General features: G+C 41.3%; 1 protein-coding gene and 1 long non-coding RNA gene across 2 annotated transcripts in view; one reads left to right on the forward strand and one right to left on the reverse strand.

Moving 5' to 3' along the window:
* TM9SF4 (transmembrane 9 superfamily member 4) overlaps positions 1 to 17,320 on the forward strand; it is a gene marked incomplete in the record, with an annotated part of 2,004,758 nt that overhangs the window by 1,249,130 nt on the left and 738,308 nt on the right.
* Positions 15,162 to 17,320, reverse strand: part of LOC122817149 — a 406,800-nt gene continuing 404,641 nt past the window's right edge. Inside the window, exon 3 of the long non-coding RNA XR_006367154.1 lies at positions 15,162 to 15,303. This is a non-coding gene — a long non-coding RNA (uncharacterized LOC122817149). The remainder of the gene's footprint in view (positions 15,304 to 17,320) is intronic.

Consider the following 17,320-nt stretch of genomic DNA (forward strand, 5'->3'; position numbering starts at 1 on the left):
TGGTGTCTCAAGAACAAACTGGACCTATTACTTGCTCCAATACCTATAGTCCTTATTTGTGTGAGCTGCTACATTCAGGACTGCTGTACTCTTCTATAAAAGTGCATTTAACCATCTCTGCCTGTCTCCCTTTAGTAACCCCCTTTGGCATCCCAGCTAGAAGTAAAACTCTTAAAAGGGGTCCTCCATATCAGACCTCCTCGTAAGCCTATTCCTCTATCCTGGGGTCTTAGTTTTGTGCTGGAAAAACTCACATTACCTCACTTTGAACCAAGCCCATTCAGCATCTTTTAAGTTAGGTACTTGGAAAACAGTTTTGCTGGAGGCCCTTACTTCTGCTAGGAAGGTCTCCGAAATCCAAGCTCTTATGGGCCACTCCTCCATACCTAATCTTCCATAGAGATGGGGTCTCCCTCAAGACCAATCCTTCCTTCATGCTGAAGGTGGTTAATGACCTCTCCTTGAATCAGTCCATTAATCTACCCGTTTTTTCCCCCCACTGCTTCAGAACTCCTCAGAAAGGACTTTGCATTCCATGGATGTTCATAGAGATCTAAGGTATTATATGGAAAAGACCAAATCCATTAGAAAATCTGACCAGCTTTTTGTCTCCTTACATGTCCTCTTCCATGTTGCAGTATTCAATCTCCCTTCCTACCTCCCTTTTTATTCCCAAGGAGGGTATAAGAGTTGCTGAATAGCTTTACGCCTTGGGTACTTCCTTGAAATGGTGGTGGTGTATGTGGGTCGGGAAAGCTTCTTTTCTTCTAGCCTCCTAGGGGTACTGTTGTATGCGGCAGTCAGTTCTGAGTTAGGTACGTACAGACTTCACATATATAGCAGATGTTGGTGTATGGCATGGAAGAGGACATCTGTGGTTATGTTGAGTTCTTAAACAATTCTTTACCTACTATTAGTGTGGTTTGGTCATGAGGGCAAAGCAGGAGTGATTAAACAAAGCCAACAACTGTGGGTAAATACTGATAGAGTGGATATAAAAAGTGTACACATCCCTGTTAAAATGCCAGGTTTTTGTAATGCAAAAAAATGAGACCACAATAAATAGTCTCAAAACTTTTCCCACCTATAACCTGTACAATTCAATTAAAAAACAAATTTGTTAGAAAAAAAAAGGGAAAAAAATGTACAATAAACTGATTGCACAAGTGTGCACACCTTTTAAACATACTTCGTTGAAGCACCTTTTTTATTTAATTACACCATTCAGTTTTCTTGGATGCACACCTGCCATCAGTTAGAGACTCTGAATTAACCCCAAATAAAGTTCAGCTGTCCTAGTAGGATTTTCTTGACATTTACTCGGTTGGCTGCTACAGCAAAAGCTGTATCCATCCTTATTCCTGCACCCAAGACGACAAGGTCTTGACTTGGCATCATTTGGGATTTTTGTTGATTCATTGTGAAACCTAGGTTCTCCAAGATCCTGCTCACCATGTTTAAGTGATGGGATAAGGAGTGAGACTTCTGGTGCAGGATTAGGTCTAGGAAGGGGTAGATTTGTTCGCCCTATATTCTGCAATGGGTGATAACTGGGGCTAGACACTTCGTGAATACTCTTGGAGCTGTAGAGAGCCCAAATGGCAATGCAGAAAACTGAAAATGTAAACAATCCACTGAGAAACGTAGGAATTTCCTGTAGTTAGGGTGAATAGGGATGTGAAGGTAAGCATCCTTCAGATCCAGGGATTCCATAAAGGCTTGGTGAGGGATAACGGTTAAGAGATGTTGTAAGGTGAGCATCATGAAGATAGGCACCTAAAGATATTGAATGAGGAATGGACAAATCCAGAACTGGTCTCCAAGGACCATCCTTTCTTGGGATCAGAAACATTCAGGAATAAAATCCCTTGACTGTCTGATCCAGACAGGCATGCTGTATTGTGCCGTGAGAATGGGGCTGATCCAGAATTGCAGGAAAAAGGTGAAGCTAATTTGGAGGTTGAGGGGTTCCCTGGAGGGGGGGGGGGTGAGAACAACTCACCAAGTCATGAAGTAACAGTTTTGTATGACAGAAATGACAGAAGTAAAGTGATTTTTCTGCCAGGAAGGTAGGGAAAGGTTACACAGAGGGACGGGGGTGGGGTGGATCTGGGCAAGGAATTTGAATCACAGTGAAGGAGCTCTGTGTGGGTCAGACCATCTCTGAAAGGAAGTAGGGGTTGAGGTTCTAGGAGTGGTTTGCTTCCTAGGGTGTCTACGTCCTTTAGACTGGGCTGCAGTAGAGTGGAAGGACTGCCTCTTTACAAAAATGGCCTTTTGTGGGTAAACTCCTTTGGTACCTAGGAATAGGCGAGATGAGCAAATGTTTCAAATTGTGTAGCTCATTGCCCTTTACTTGGAGGGATTGAAGGAGGGACAGAGAGCTTACAAAGCATCAAAGGGATCTCATTGTTGAAAGGTATCTAGTCAGGGGAAGGGTACAAAAAATTAACACAGCATTGGATATACCATGAGACACAGTGAAGATAGTTATCAAAAAGTGGCGAAAGTATGGGACAACAGTGACATTAAGAACTGAATGTCCCTCCAAAATTGACGAAAAGAGAAGATGAAAACTGGTCAGGGAGGCTGCCATGAGACGTACAGCAACATTGAAGGAGCTGCAGGAAGATCGGGCAAGTACTGGTTGTGTACTACATGTGACAACAATCTCCCGTATTCTCCATATGTCTGGACTGTGGGGTAGGGTTGCAACATGGAAGCCTTTTCTTGGTTTGCTTCCTAGGGTGTCTACGTCCTTTAGACTGGGCTGCAGTAGAGTGGAAGGACTGCCTCTTTACAAAAATGGCCTTTTGTGGGTAAACTCCTTTGGTACCTAGGAATAGGCGAGATGAGCAAATGTTTCAAATTGTGTAGCTCATTGCCCTTTACTTGGAGGGATTGAAGGAGCTCAGCTGAAGTGGTTCCAAAATGGCATTATTATCCAGTGGTGCATAAAATAACTTGGCATGTACATCCAATGATAGAGGCTGGAATCTCAGCTAGGAATACCTTCTCAGGACAGAGTCAGATGTTGTAAGACTTGGATAACAGTTTCACAGCATCACAGCTGCACCCGATTGAATGCCTGGTCACCTAAGTGAGAGTAGATAAGCAGGGCAGTTAGCCGGGACTTCGTAGGAGAATCTGCAACATCAGACAGAGCAGTTGCCTTAGACAATGAATCTAGGACAAATTTAGCCATGCAGGCTTGATAACTAATAGCTCTAATGGCCAGGGTGGTAGTAGCAGATTTTCTTCCCCTGTCTGTCCATGAACTTGCTATCTTTATCCATTAGGAACAAAGTAAAGGGTAAATGCCTGGAGGATTTGTCTGCTGACACAGCAGTAACTGCAGGGTCTGCCGGGATGATTCTTGAACAGGAATTGTGCTTATTGGGGAACCTTGTAAAATTTATCAGGTCATTTAGAAGATGGAGGCTGAGAGTCTGAGGCCTGAAAGGCAGCTTGAAAGACATCCTGGAAAGCTGGAAGTAAAGGAAAAACTGCAGATGGAGAAGATTGGTCCATCTGCAAAAGTTCAAATTACCTCTTTTTGGTCTCAGACACATCAGAAAACTCCCATTTAAAATGCTCTCTCATCAATGTAATGGTAGCCCCAAAAGAAACTTCTTCCCCACGACAGTCGGGGCTAAGACAAGTCTTCTTCAGGGGTAGCAAAGTTGTTGGGGGACTCCCATTTCGGAACTATAAGTCAGGGATTCATCTGAGGAAGAGGGTTCTTCCTCTGACTCTTCTAAGGGTTGCACAAGGGGCTGAACTGGCTGGGGCAGCTGAGACTAAAGGGCCTGAAAGGCTCTTAAGTTCTGGGAGAAGACATCCCATCCAGGTGTAGATTTTGTAGTTCTGTTCTTTTCTTTGTTTCTTTTTTAAGGAAACAGGAGTAATAGTTGATCTGGGAGCCGAAGTCAGGGTGGATGGTAAAGCGGCAGTAGGCCACTGACGCCACGAGCTGTGGTTTCCCCCTCACCATCAGGGCCTAATGGCTGAACAACCTCAGCAGACTTACTCTATTTCCACTGAACCGGCTTCCAACAGGGTTCCCAGTTCCAGTGGTAAATCAGACGTCCGATGAGACACTGGGGTATCATCTGTGCAGAGTCTCTCATCGGACTCCTGAGGTACAGCATGGGCCTAACTTTTCTGGCCTTCTTCCAAGGCAGCTCCTCAGAGGTACCTACCCCATTGTCCATACCCGAACACCAAATGTCAGAGCCTCTGATTCTCCAAATATATATTTATAGCAGCCAGACGACTTCTCAAAATTCTGGGGACAAAGGATGGTCATATATCAAGACTTGCAGTCATGGTCTGCCCTAAGCAAAACAAACACTTGCGTGTGTCCTTGTGTGGAATCTAACTTCCACAAGCACACACTCTTCCTAGCTGACATGTACATATAGAATACAAAAAAAAAAAAGGTACCATTAAAAATCCCAAAAGGGTACTTAGCTTGAAATGCAGACAGCTGAAGGCAATCAAACAATCAGATTCCACAAGCTGGCAACTGCAAGTCTGTAGATCAATACGGCAGAGATGTCCTGGGTTGGGTATGTGCAGACATCTGTTTATGGCTCTGACATGCAATGTCGCATGTAACCTTTATCTAAAGACTTTGGTATACTGGCCAGATGTCCTGTGCTGGAGGCAGTGACCTCCCTACTGTTATGAATACTGCAACATGAGAATAGGACATATCTTAATACAAACACACAAAGTCAAGGGTTACTGCTTAATTATGCAGCTCGCACACAAGCGGTGTATTTTGGAAGCAAAGGTAAATGCACTAGAATACCTTCCACGGTATGCAACTGCATGCACAAAGAGTAAAGACACTTTCCTACACAAGACAATTATAACTGGGCAGAAATGTGAGGTTATCCTACAGCAAACCAGTACACAATACACATTGTGTATGCATTTATCTAGCTTGCGTACAAGATGAGTTTACCTCTAATGTTAATTTGTCAAAATTATAAGTAACAAGTAATCTATTCAATAATGTATGTTTTTGTGTTCAAATGTATTTTTACTTGCAAATAGTTATCTGGGAAGTCCAACTGGAGCATGAGAAACCCCTTTTCAGCAGGAGCCCAGGAAGACAAACTCCAAAACGTACTCAATGCACTGTGTAAGATTACAATATTAATTCACTCACTATATGTAAAAAGTGCTATAAAACAGAAGTTACCTTAACAAATATATAGAAAACTACACAATATATTTCATACATACACACAGAATTTACAATATACACAAATGTAAATAGCCATAAAGGAATTCAAAGTATTTTCACTAGGTACTTGTTAAGAGTACAGATATGAATTGGGTTACTTGGTGTACAGGCATTCTGGAGAGAGGAGATTACTAGCAGTAAAGATGTTAATAGATGTGGAGAGCAAGAAGTTTCTAGCCAAAGGAGACAAGCAGGTACAGAGCCAATAGACTAACAGATGGAACTTGATATGTACTTTGAAAAGTTTAATACTTGCTAGACATCTAATGGATGAATGTAAGGAATTCCACACTTTGGATATGAATGTGGAATACACGACATCCTAATGACTACTGAAAGATTCGAGAGGAAACAAGTTATCTTCTAGTGAGATTGTACCATTCTATTACTGGAGTTATAGCTGGTCATTTTTCAAGGGAAAAAGGAAAGGAAGTTGAGAGAAGGTAAGGTAGGTAGGAAATTCATATCAGTCCAACATCCTCAAGACACTGCAGTGTTAAGTTTTACTGGGCAAATTTGTCCGTTTTGTTATAACATTGCTCCAACTGGTTTATCTGAGTGATACAGATGCTTCTACGGACTGCAGAGGCATTAAACCTGGAAGTAGTATGTTGCAAATGTGTTTTTTTTTTTCGCATCGACTGTCATACAGTAGGTTATTCTGCAGGAGACCCAGTCTGCAGGTAAACTGTTCTTTGTATGTAAATTGTCAAAGTTGACGTTGTTGTCAAATGAGAACTCCAAGGAATTTATCCTGGGCAACAATTTTGAGCAAGATGTTGTTTGAGGAACAAATGCAGACGTTACTTTGAGAAATCTCAGACTTGTAAGGGATGAAGACCATTAGCTAAGTTTTCCTTGCACTGAGCAATAAGTGGGATTGATCAAGCAATTTCTCTATTAAGACAGACTTGTATATTGCACTGTAGCTTGTGGAGGCAGAGCAGAGAGTTGTGTGCGCACTGTACAAACACCGCCTTAGCAAGTGCTGTATGTAGTATGTTTATACAATGGGTGAACAGCAGGGGATCAAGGATATAGCACTGTGGCACTCTGCTACAGTCAAGGGTGACAGGTGTGCAGATCTCCATTTAACGCACTCTCTACTTGACAAGTAGATAGTGAACCAACCTAAGTGGAAACAGACACCTAGGTGAGCAAGGGTATTTAGCTGGATTGGATAGGTATGTGAAGAATGCTAGAGAAAATATCAAATACAGAAGAAAAATGTAATCAATTTAAAACCAAAACAAAATTATCTAAAAGACAGGAGTGCTGTGGCTGTGCTGAGATTTGGATGACAGCTCTGTTGAAGGGGAGAACAAGTTGCTACTTAAATATTGCAATTTTTGCACATGTATGCATCTCAAGGACTTCTGACAGCAAGTGAAGCAACAGCTTATAGGTCCAATGTTAGATGGGCTGTGGGATTTTCCACTTTTGTGAAGTGGGATTATATAGGATTTTTCCCCCCCGAAAAAGGTAAGAGGGAAAATTTAGTGAAGGATTTATTCATGAGACGAGAGGAAAGGCTATGGCTTTAGCTGGAAGACTGTCAGCTAAGGGGTGCTGATCATACCTCTCAAGTGTACCTCATTATGAGGAACATACCTCATTTGGAGTCTTAAAAGTTTAATTTTCCTCGAAAGTTCCGCACTGACCCTTTCAGTGCAGAACTTTTAACAAAATTAAAATGATTCAGCACTATTTACCACAGATAGTTAAACATTCCTAACAATGAATCTGAATCATTTTAATTTTGTTAAAAGATCTGTTTTTGCAAATAAAACCAGCATATTCTAACCATCCTGTGAGCTTGCTAGCTGAAGTGGTTAGTGTGCCTTTAATGTGTGTTCCACATTTTGTTAGTTTCACATTATGAAAGCCAATGTTCCTCATTTTTGAGATGGAAGGTTGAAAGCTATGGTGCTGATATCTTAAGTCACACAGTAAGCAAAAGTACAGTTGTGTACATGTATTATAAATGTAGATGATGTAAATGTTGCAGTCATCACATTTGGCTTATCCCTGCCAAGGTAGCCCTCGGCCGGCCCGAATACCAGAGACTTAGTATTTCTGCGTTGGTTGCAGTCACTTCAGGACTGACATCAGGTCATCAGTAGAATAAATTAAGTCAGCCGACATTACACCAGTTTTTCTTGCCCTGTCAGGAGCCCCCAAGTGGGAGCCAGATTATGGTGGAAGAACCCCACCAGTAGAAAGTAAATACCAAAAAGCTCCTTGTAAGGAGAGAGAGAAAGAAGAGGGGGATGGAGGTAGGGAAACCAGGAATGCAAAAGTGAATACACTTGAACTTCTATATTTATGGTAAGTGTACACATCTGTACTATGTTCTTCATGTTTCACTGTTGCAGTCATCACATTTGGGTTGATTCCCAAAGGTGAGGAAAGGTTTGAGGCAGTCAAGGAGACTAGGGGGCTGGCTAGTAAGTCCTGCAAGACTGCAGTTGCAAAGCCTGCCCTGGATTTATAGAAGACAGGCAAGTGGTAATGCTTGGTGAAAGTGTGAACAGATGTCCAGGTGGCAGCCTCCAGGATGTCCCAAGTGGGGACTCCTCTGAGGAAAGCTGCAGAAGTGGAGGCTGCTCTGGTGGAGTGAGTCCTGACTCCCTTAGGGGGAGGTTTTCCGTGCTGCTTGCAATAGAAATGGATGCAGTGTGCTATCCATTTGGAGACTGCTTTGCCCTCTGCCCCTGTGGCAAAGCTAACCAGCAACTGATCAGACTTACTGAATGATTTAGCCCCATCCAGATAGAATCAGAGCAGTCTATGCACATCTTGAGTATGCACGATCCTTTCCCCCTTGTTTTGTGGGTTAGGGAAAAGGGTGGGCAAATGAATGGATTTGGTTGAGAGCCACACTGGACACCACTTTGGGCATGGATGGGTTAGTCTTGAGGGAAATCCTGTCAGCATGGAAGATGAAGGGCTCCACAGCCATGAGTGCTTGTAGCTTGGAGACTCTTCTGGCTGAAGTGATGGCCAGAAGAAAAGCTATCTTCCAGGAGAGAAATTTTAACTCTGCTGAAGATGCTGGTTCAAAGGGGGGCAGGGTGAGCTTTTCCAACACAAAGTTAATGTCCCAAGCTTGGGTAGGTGCTCTTCTGGGTAGCCTCAAGTTGCTAGCCCCTCTTAGGAATTGTTTAATCACAGGGCGAGAGAAAAGGGGTTGCTCAGTGTGGAAATGAGCAGAGATAGAGGCATGAATTTTAAGAGAGGAAAAGGAGAGACCATTGTGTAGCAGGTCAGCTAGGTAATCCATGATGAGAGGTAGGGAGGGCTGTGCCATATTGGCTCCCTTAGTCTGAATCCAGGTGCAGAACCTTTTCCATTTGTCAGCATAAGACTTTCTAGTGCTAGGGCGTCTGGCCTCATGTATAACATCTAGAACCTGTTTACTGAGGTTGGCGGCTTGATCAGTGGTCAGGGAATAAGCCAGGCTGCCAAACTGAGGGTCTGCAATTGGGGATGCATGACTTCTCCTTCCCTCTGGGTCAGGAGGGTTGGGGTCCGAGTGAGATGCCATGATAGCAGAGGGGACAGGCTGCACAGCAGTGGGTAAACCCAGTGCTGGTGAGGCGAGGCCAGTCTGGAGCAATAAGAATTGTCCTTGTTTTTTCCTCTCTTATTCTGAGCAGAACCCTGGGGATGAGAGGTAGTGGAGGAAATGCATAGACCGAAAGATGGACCTAGGGGAAGGATAGGGCATCCACTTTCCAAGCCATACAGTAATGCTCCCTAGTGCAGAACTTGCTGAGCTGATGGTGTGAGAGGCAAAGAGGTCGACCTTCGGGGTGCCCCATTTCTGAGTTATTAGGGGGAAGGTTCTTTTGTCTAGCTGCCACTCGTGTGGGTCCAGAAGATTTCTGCTCAAGTGGTCTGCCAGAGAGTTTAGAGAATCTGGCAGGAATTGTGCTAACAGGTGGTGTTGCATGGCAGAGGCTGTGTGCCAAAGGGTCATGGTCAGCCTGCATAGAGGGTAGGAGCGAGTCCCTCCCTGCTTGTTGATGTACCACATCACAGTGGTGTCTGTTTTGATCAGGAGAGTCCCCGAGGAGAGAAGGGGCCTGAAACTTATCAACGCGTGCTGGACAGCTAACCTCTCTTTTTGGCTGATGTGCAGATGGATTTACTGCAGGCTCCATTGGCCCTGTATTTACCTGCCATCCAGGTGTGCACCCCAGGCATAGTCTGATGAGTCTGTGGCAAGGGTCTGGGCAGCAGGGGGGTGGGTGAGACAGGTAGTCACTTGTGGGAGCATGCTGCTACCTACCAAATAAAACCTTTCCTTAGACATTGGTATAAGTGTTTCCAGGTCTTGTGAGTGTTGATACCAAAGGCTTTTTAGGTACCACTGAAGTTTCCTCATATGCAGTCTGGCATATGGAAGGAGTAGAATGCAAGATGCCATGAACCCCAGAGCTTGCAGGATTTTCCTTGCAGTTAACCGGGGTCTGGTGGCTAGTTGAGAGAAGCAGGCTGTCAGGTAAGTTTGCTTTTCTGGTGTAAGGAATGCCATCTGTGATGCTGTGTCCAGGCTTGCTCCCAAGAATATAATCCTTTGGGTGGGTGCTAGTTTGGATTTCTTTTCGTTGATCGTGTACTTTAGGGAGGTAAGTAGGGACTTTACAAAGGCCAGGTGCTTGAGCAGCTTTTCCTAACTACCTGAATTAGGCAGTCTATGTATGGGTAAATTTGGATATTCCTTTGTCTGAAAAAGGCAATGGCGGGAGCCAGACATTTTGTGAAAACTCTGGGAGCAGTAGATAAGCCAAAGGGAAGTGCAGAGACCTGAAATTGCAGGAATCCTGCTCTGAAACTTAGATATTTCCTGCATGATTCCCTGACAGGAATCATGAAGTAGGCCTCTTAGGTCTAAGGTGGCTATCCAAGCCTCCTTGGAGAGCATGGGTAGCAGTTGCTGGAGGGTGAGCATTTCAGTATCACCAGGAAGGTGCTTAGAATGGATATATCAAGGAAGGGGCCCCAGGTGCCCTCTTTTCTGGGTGCCAGAAAAGGTCTGGAGTAAAAAACTTGGCCAATCTGTTCTGCAGAAACGTGCTCTATTACCCTCACAGAGAGCAGGGAAATGATTTGCTTTTTCGCCTATGCCCATTGGTTTGGAGGTAGATCTGGGAACCCTTTTGGGGTTGGAAGAGTGTGGAAAGAAAATCTATATCCCTTGGACACTATGTTGAGGACCCAGCGGTCGTTGGTAATGGTGGCCAAAGTGCTTGCGTGAAAGGGAAGTATTCCTACTAGAGATAGGTGCAGGTGGGCAGACGGAGTGGGTGGGGGAGGAGTCTCATTGAGAGTTCTTACTATGAGGGGGTGGCTTAGAACTCCCTGGTTTGGAAGTGGAGGAATTCCACTGTTTTGATCTCTGCATTCCCTGTGGCTGCTGTCTTTGGGGGGTCTGCTTCCCCGGGGTCTGGGCTGAACTGACCTGGTGAGAGCAGGAAAGGACCAATGCCTGGAAGAGCAATACCTGCTGAACCTGGGCAGTTGGACCTGTAGGAAATCCTTAACTGTCTGCATAGATTTTTTCTTTCATCTTTAAGACCTCCTCTGTCTTGGTGTCAAATAAGTTGTCTTTGTGCAAGGGTGCATCCAATAATTCAGATTTAACATGGTCTGGAAGGGCTGTTCCTAAGCCATGCATGGCTTCTAAGGACAGATCCGGTGACTGTTGCCCTGCAAGAAGCTTCTAGGGCATCAAATCCACAGTGTAAGGTGTGCTTAGACACTTGACTTGCAAAATGCATTAACTCTTGTAACTCTCTAGATTCTGCATAAGCAGGAAAGGAGGACACCGAGGAGTTCCATGGCATGTTGCTGAAATTGTAGCATATGGAAGTGGTAATTTAGTGCTCTGATAGCAAGAGTAGCAGGTGTGTATACTTTTTTACTCCATCTATCTAGTGCTTCGGAATCCCTATATGAGGGGGTGAGATTCTTAGCAGATTTTGCTTCAATTCCTTTAGGCCTTTGAGAAATAACCTAAGGGTCAACAGTAGGATTTTTGAGAAGAAATTTGTGTGCGTCAGGGACTCTAATACCGGTCAAGTTTTCTGGGTGCAGGAGGGAGGGTGCGTCAGGAGTCAAACTAGATTCCAGGAAAGCATCGTCCACAACATCCAGGACTGGGAGAATGGCCAGGGGTCTGTGCTGTGGAAGATCTAAGAATTCTCAGAGTCTCTTTTTAGACTGAGGGTAGTTCTGACATTTCCATTGGAAATGCTCCCTTAAGGTATGAAGGGTTTCCCCAAAAGGAAAGTCCTTGGGTGGAGAGGCTGAAAGATTGGAATCCTCCATCAGAATCCTTATAAGCAGAGAGGGGCTGCATGTCTTCATATTCAGATGCAGGAAACACCACAACAAACCTCGCACGCAGGGCTGGTGCAACAGCCAAAAGAAGCTTCAGTAATATTTCAACAAACGATAGCCAGCACCATAGAACACAATTTATTCTTTACAATGAAAGGTGTGAATACAGAATCATACCGGTTTCGGCATATAGCCTTCTTCAGTGATACCATAACATTCTATTCACTGACTATATATAGTCCGTACACTCAATTATCCAAAATGATGAGAGTTCATTTAAAGTTGCAGTATAAAATTTCAAATTGGGCCGGTATCTACCCCCAGTTTTTACATGTACAGAAATTAATGAAGGAACACAATCATCCAGTATATAGGACCACATTTTTGTTAACACCAAAAAAGATTTTTTATAAATGTTCATTTAAGCCTGGATGAAATAATCCACCTAATCTAATAATCCATGCTTTTTCTTTGTGATTCAACAAATCATGCCAACCAGACTTGTCACTATTATCCCCCCTAATGACATCAATAATCTGAAAATAAAATTTGGCATTAGTATGGATCAAAGTATGTGTGTGTAAGGAACTAGTACAATGTTTATTTCTAACATTACTCAAATATTCAGATATCCTGATTCTGAACGGTCTGGATGTTTGACCTATATAAAACGCTAAACAGGAACAGGTCACCAAATAGATAACCCAACTGGTTCCACAGGTACCAAAACATCTAATATCAAAAATCTGTAACATTTTTACGAGAAAATTCTTTAGACTTCTTAATATGCTGATCAACATTTTGATGACGAACCCTAACCTTACTGACATTGTACCCCAGGAAAGCTGGTTTTCCTATAGGAGAGGTCGTACATTAGGCTCTTTCTTTAATTGGTATAAGAGGTAGAAAACAAAATGTTGGAGGGATACAGCGTACATTGTCAGGAATTGAATTAAGGGGCTGTTTCCCATGTGGTCACTGTTCTTTTTGTATTCATATTAATAATAAATCAAGATGAAGGAAAGTGGGTATTAAAGTTTAACCAGCATTCCAGAACCAAAATTCAAAACAGGAAGTTAGCTTTGTGCATTTTTACCTGAAACAAACTTGATTTGCCTCATTACCTAGGTTTATGCAAACCATTTGCAACACATGTGAACAAGCCATAGTTCAAGTTTTTTTTCCCTGTAATTATTTTGATATGGGCTGTGGTTATACCTTAGGGTATTCACACTAACACCCTTTCCTTACTAAAATTAGGCAAATGAAACATAGCTCAGAGCTGCATTTCACTGGACATATCAATTCGAACAGATTTAGTGAAGTTCTGGTAAAGTTTTTAGTTGAATCTAGAACAGAAGCTGCTGTTAAAAAAAGGGATAATTAGTAGGACATGCACAATATTGCTTGACAACTATAGGAATCAAATCAGAGGTGGTCAGAAAAGATAGGGAAGACACTGGATAAGCAATTGGGAGGACATATTATATGGTTCCCAGTATTCAAAAAAGTCCAGATTTAGGACTTTTGCTTGAAGTGTTTGCATAGATATTTTCTATAACCCAAGCAGACTCCATTTTTCCTCAGGTAGACAGAAAATGTTGGAGATATGCTAGGTAAGAAAGAGGAAAGTGGGAATGTGTGTTCTGGGAATGCAGTGAGTCAGCAGACTTCACAAATTCAATAGAGTACTCTTGTCAGAAATACTGGGTGAGCAAATAAGTGCAACTAAGGACATGATTTTTTTTTTTTGAGTTGGGATACAAGATCTGAATTGCCTCAACATAGTAAGGCCTTGCCAAGTTTAATTCTGGTGGCTGCCAAAAAGGCAATCACTAGAAAATTGAAATCGAAGTCTAAACCAACTACATTTGAAGTGCTGAATATTCTAACGGATAAAAGAACTGAAGTGGGATCTTTAGAAAAGGACAGCAGCAAATACCTTGAAAAAACGGAAATTGTGGGAAATACATGCAAAACAGCATTTTGTAGGAGTAAGATTTAAGGGAAGGTAGGAATTGAGAAATTTATGTAATGCTGCATTGTTGATAGTTATACAAAAAATACTCTGTCTTAAGCTAAAATTTAATAAAAGGTGTTAAAGGCTTTTTGCAATAGGGCAATGCTCCCTGCACCATCCCCTGATGTGAAGTTAAGCTCCCCATACCCAAAACTTCATACATACTAACGCAAAGATCACACATTCTGTATAAAGGGAAAAGTGGAAAAAAATATGCAACTTTTACTGCTTCTCACAGCTCAGCAAGCCACAGAAAATCTGCAACTACCAGTACAGATGCAATGAAACTCTGACAGTGGGAAAGACTGAGAAAGTCTCAATACACAACAAAGCAGGAAACAAATGCAGAATTCTCCTGTTAAGTCCTACGGTAAAACTTACTGTATACTGCTCCCTTCCTCAATCCCCACTTCTTTTACGAACATTTCCACCACTAGGTGTCAAATGTACTACCTTCAACTTTCCATCCTTGTCAATGGTTTTTAATCATCAATTTAGGATTACATTTAGATGGCTGGTTTTATTAGTTTAACTATAAAACGTCTGATTAATGCAGAAAGGCAACCAATTACTAAAAAAACAAGACTGCATAAAATAAAAATATTTACTGATGAATGTTACAAGGAAGGGCAGAAGCCCTATTTAATAAAATCATTTTTCATTATTACTCTGACATATTTCTACGCTGTCAGTACCTGTACATTATATTATACTCTGAAGAAAACAATTTATAAGAAAGAATAAGGAGAAAATTTGTGACTGAAAAGTTCTGATAATTCTCTATAAATGACTTACTATAAAACATGGTTAATCTAGCTGAAGCTCGGCAAGGAAAAAAGTTAACATGGACTGCACAGATACACTTGCTTATACTTGCATGGGATCAGTTAGTAACTTTTTAAACACCATGGCAGAACCGCCAGAGAAAGAATACTAGACTTGGAGTGTTAAAAATTTTTGGAAATTCACTCAGTAGTCTTTGGATTTCTTTACTATGAAGAACTTTGAAACTTACCAGACCCAAAGCTGGCCAACACACTTGAATGCATTCCTCACATCGTATTTAAAGTAAGACTGCCATTCCAAAAACAACTACTGCTTAGTAGTGGAAATATCCAAGAGGACTTTCTTGCAGCATGATTCAAAGGCTGGGTCACTTGCAGGTGACTCAAATTCCTTCCTTACTCCCATTACTCAACTTGGCTACACAAATCAAACCTCTAAATGTGTTAGGAATACCACATCAATTGGACTTCAAGCTTAAGTGAACAACGAAGCTGAGCAACAGGGACTATTCCTAAGCAAAGAAAAGTTAAAAGTATTGTTTACCAAATACAATTCATTTAGACTTGAAAATTAATCTCATGACTGGCACAGATGGTTCAAAATGCCAACTACAATAAAAAGTCAATTTTTTTAAACTTCTGAGTAATAAAATGCCAGCCTCTGGGAAATCTATAAAATTGATTTAATTGCATTTGATAAGCTGGTTTCACCATAGGCTTTACACTACTTTGTTTTAACAAAGACACTGAATACAACTTACCAGAAGCTGGAGTAAAGACCAGGGAAAAACAGCCTTCAGAGTGATGCAGCACAGGCTTAGACTGCATTAATGTATGAAGATCCAGCTCTGCCTAAAACGGATAAACATCCAGGCTCCACCGTGTCACACAACCTTAAAGGAAAAAATATAACTAAGAACCGACAGTAAAACAATGTTAATCACATCATACACATTTCCAAGGAAGGACAACAAGCAAGAGGTGAAAGAAAGGCTAAAATACCAAACAATTTCTGAATGAAGTATGTAGTAATGGAACAGCCAAATCTAGTGAAACAGAATTCACTGCAATCCACATACCTTATAAAGCACTATGAGAGTCCAGAAGAACTATGGTAGGTTAGCACGTGTCACTAATATCATAAGAAATTTCTTAAGAGTCTACCCAGGATTCAGGTAACAGGGACTTTGTCCCATACATTGAGGAATGAATGAAAATTGGCAACATCAGGAAAAAAAAAATGTATGTACTCACCATAATGTTCCATCTGTGTTGTCCATTTTCACTCTTCCACAACTCCCTCCACCCCCTACCTTTTGTGTATGACAGAGGAGCCAATGTTCCTGTTTTTGAGCTCCAGATAGTGGTTTCTCATATAAACATTGTTATTTAGAAATAAAAAGCAGCAAACAAGATCTGAGGAATGGAGGAGGATGGCTGCATTGAGGGTAGTTGAGGAGCTTGTCTGTGTGGAACAATAAAAATGGACAACACAAATAGAATGTTACGGTAAGTACATAACTTTTTTTGTTATGCCGAAGATGAATAATATAGATGGAGCTTAGAATTGTAATTTAAGGGAGTATCATGGAAGATAGGAGAGGATATGAATGTGTATGGGCAAATAATTAAACTGCAATAGTTTCAGTTAGATGCAGTGAGGAATACACACAAGAGATCAGTTTTCAGAACAGAGATAGACTACTACATTTTTTCCAGTTAGTTTTCACATAATCACGGTATTAAAGTAAGCTTTACTGACATGGCTACTTGTATTAAGGCAAAGGAATAAAAAATAATGATGTTATAAAGGAATCATTTTAAAAGAACAAATAGAGTAATTGTGGAATATTAATGAAATATAAAAATGAATACATCAAAACGGATAGGGAATTCTGGAAGGAAGAGAACACAAATAGAAAATTACTTGAATGTGAAGGGAGTTTACATTACACTAAAAAGACACAGTAAAACGAGACAAAATTAGCAAAGACCATGTACATAAAACAAGTTCTTTGTTATTCAAGCAGAAATATATATTACAGGGTAGAAATAAAGGACCACCTCCTTTTTCTGGGGAAAAAGCATAAAAAAGATGAAGGAAGAATGAACAGGATTTGTTTAGAAGATGGCCCTGAAGTGTACGACAGTAATTTAAACAGAGTAGAAAAATATATCAAGAAGTTGTATTACTGTTTACACATTAGGCATAAAAAAAGAACTGAATGTTACAAAATAAGCAAGTATGTAGCTGAAGTGGTTAAAAAGAATGAAATTTAAGAACTGAGAAATGTTTTACAAGATGAAAAAATTGGCAAGTATGCCAGATCCTGGTGGTACAGGATATAAATTTTTTAAGATGCTAGAAAATAAAATGGAATTATGATTAGGATTATGAATTTCTGGTTGGAACAAATGACTTCAACAAAAACTATGTGCCAGATTCAATTACACCTACACTAAGTGTACACGATCTGTATTCAAGAAAGTACAGTTGTGTACACTTACCATAAATGTAGATGCTCAAGTGTATTCACTGTTGCAGTCATTACATTTGGGTAATCTGCTGGCAGGCTGCCCTCAGTCGGCCTGAATTCCAAAGTCTTGGGTCCTGCATCGATTGCTGTCTCCTCTTCTATGACATCAGGGGTATAAAACAAGCAGCCGACGCCATTTTCTTTAGTTTTTCTTGCCCCAGGTGTCAGGTGCCACCAAAAAGGTAGCAAAAAAAAAAAATTATATATATATATATATATATATATATATATATAAATATATATATAGATATATATATATATATATATATATATATATATATATGTATATGTATGTATACATACACACACACACACACACACACACACACGAGAAGCTCTCAGATTATGTAGCCCAGGCCGGTATGACCCTGAC

This window comes from Protopterus annectens, chromosome 12.part0 (genome assembly GCF_019279795.1).
Source record: "Protopterus annectens isolate FY-2018-M chromosome 12.part0, PAN1.0, whole genome shotgun sequence".
NCBI lineage: Eukaryota > Metazoa > Chordata > Ceratodontiformes > Protopteridae > Protopterus > Protopterus annectens.